The sequence below is a fragment of the Oncorhynchus keta genome, chromosome 7 (assembly GCF_023373465.1).
Source record: "Oncorhynchus keta strain PuntledgeMale-10-30-2019 chromosome 7, Oket_V2, whole genome shotgun sequence".
In the NCBI taxonomy this organism is placed as follows: domain Eukaryota; kingdom Metazoa; phylum Chordata; class Actinopteri; order Salmoniformes; family Salmonidae; genus Oncorhynchus; species Oncorhynchus keta.
In genome coordinates, this window is record NC_068427.1 from 44202825 (window position 1) to 44205553 (window position 2729).

Below are 2729 nucleotides of genomic sequence, written 5' to 3' on the forward strand. Positions count from 1 at the left end.
CTCTTCTCCAGACCATTTCCGGAGACCTTCTCCCTTACCTCACCTCGCTCATCAACTCATCCCTGACCACTGGCTACGCCCCTCCCGTCTTCAAGAGAGCGAGAGTTGCACCCTTCTGAAAAACCTACACTCGATCCCTCCGATGTCAACAACTACAGACCAGTATCCCTTCTCTCTTTTCTCTCCAAAACTCTTGAGCGTGCCGTCCTTGGCCAGCTCTACCGCTATCTCTCTCAGAATGACCTTCTTGATCCAAATCAGTCAGGTTTCAAGACTAGTCATTCAACTGAGACTGCTCTTCTCTGTATCACGGAGGCGCTCCGCACTGCTAAAAGCTAACTCTCTCTCCTCTGCTCTCATCCTTCTAGACCTATCGGCTGCCTTCGATACTGTGAACCATCAGATCCTCCTCTCCACCCTCTCCGAGTTGGGCATCTCCGGCGCGGCCCACGCTTGGATTGCGTCCTACCTGACAGGTCGCTCCTACCAGGTGGCGTGGCGAGAATCTGTCTCCTCACCACGCGCTCTCACCACTGGTGTCCCCCAGGGCTCTGTTCTAGGCCCTCTCTTATTCTCGCTATACACCAAGTCACTTGGCTCTGTCATAACCTCACATGGTCTCTCCTATCATTGCTATGCAGACGACACACAATTAATCTTCTCCTTTCCCCTTCTGATGACCAGGTGGCTAATCGCATCTCTGCATGTCTGGCAGACATATCAGTGTGGATGACGGATCACCACCTCAAGCTGAACCTCAGCAAGACGGAGCTCCTCTTCCTCCCGGGGAAGGACTGCCCGTTCCATGATCTCGCCATCACGGTTGACAACTCCATTGTGTCCTCCTCCCAGAGCGCTAAGAACCTTGGCGTGATCCTGACAACACCCTGACGTTCTCAACTAACATCAAGGCGGTGTCCCGTTCCTGTAGGTTCATGCTCTACAACATCCGCAGAGTACGACCCTGCCTCACACAGGAAGCGGCGCAGGTCCTAATCCAGGCACTTGTCATCTCCCGTCTTGATTACTGCAACTCGCTGCTGGCTGGGCTCCCCCTGCCTGTGCCATTAAACCCCTACAACTCATCCAGAACGCCGCAGCCCGTCTGGTGTTCAACCTTCCCAAGTTCTCTCACGTCACCCCGCTCCTCCGCTCTCTCCACTGGCTTCCAGTTGAAGCCGCATCCGCTACAAGACCATGGTGCTCGCCTACGGAGCTGTGAGGGGAACGGCACCTCAGTACCTCCAGGCTCTGATCAGGCCCTACACCCAAACAAGGGCACTGCGTTCATCCACCTCTGGCCTGCTCGCCTCCCTACCACTGAGGAAGTACAGTTCCCGCTCAGCCCAGTCAAAACTGTTCGCTGCTCTGGCCCCCCAATGGTGGAACAAACTCCCTCACGACGCCAGGACAGCGGAGTCAATCACCACCTTCCGGAGACACCTGAAACCCCACCTCTTCAAGGAATACCTAGGATAGGGTAAGTAAGGGTAAGTAATCCTTCTCACCCCCCCCCAACAAGATTTAGATGCAAGTGGCTGTTCCACTGGTTGTCATAAGGTGTATGCACCAATTTGTAAGTCGCTCTGGATAAGAGCGTCTGCTAAATGACTTAAAATGTAAATGTAATGTAATGGGAAAGGGGATTGCGTGTTAGTAATGTAATGGGAGAAGGGATTGCGTGTTAGTAATGTAATGGGAAAAGGGATTACGTGTTAGTAATGTAATGGGAAAGGGGATTGCGTGTTAGTAATGTAATGGGAGAAGGGATTGCGTGTTAGTAATGTAATGGGAAAAGGGACTGCGTGTCAGTAATGTAATGGGAGAAAAGCCATTTTGAATATCGTCTTTCAACACCTTTTCCCACCATGCAAAGCAGGCCTATGTTTACAACAAACACAGAGATAACTGGGGACAACAGTGTACATTACACACTCCATTTTCCTAGTCCAATAACATTAACCAATGAAATCCTTTTCACACTGCAAATAATAGAGTATTGGGGGGAAATGAGAGACAAACAGGTAAATAAACGCGATCTCAAGTGGAAAATTACATGGTGTTGGACATGATTGCATTTCAAAATATGGCCTCAAAGAGTCACACATACTTCAATGGAGTCCACCACTCACCGGCTGTCAAGACGACTCCTTTGCCAAAACATTCAGGGGCAAACACTCTATTTATCTTGTGAAGTCAAATAAGTTTTTGAAAGCCACTCTCCCTTTTCTAAATGTAGCTTTCAACTGAGATTACAGCGCAGCTGGTGAGGATGGGACTGAATATTTTTCACAGACTGAAGAAATTGCTCTTCATTGACTGAGATAGTGTATGCATTTCTGCACAAATTTCTACTGGGTGCAATTTGGCAACCTAAATGATTGATATGCTTTCTGCTAAAGTTGGCAGTAAAACATACACAGGGTGATGAAGCTAAATCATAGCAGACTCCTTCCTAATAGAGAGTGGGCGTTAGAGTTAGAAGATGAACAGTTAAAAACCGAGAGGCATCCCGAGGCTTGCAGCACCCCTCTACACTGTGATATAAACACAGTACAACACTGGTGTTAAGACGTATCTAGGCACAGTACAACACTGGTGTTAAGACATATCTAGGCACAGTACAACACTGGTGTTAAGACGTAGCTAGACACAGTACAACACTGGTGTAAAGACGTAGCTAGGCACAGTACAACACTGGTGTTAAGACGTAGCTAGGCACAGTACAA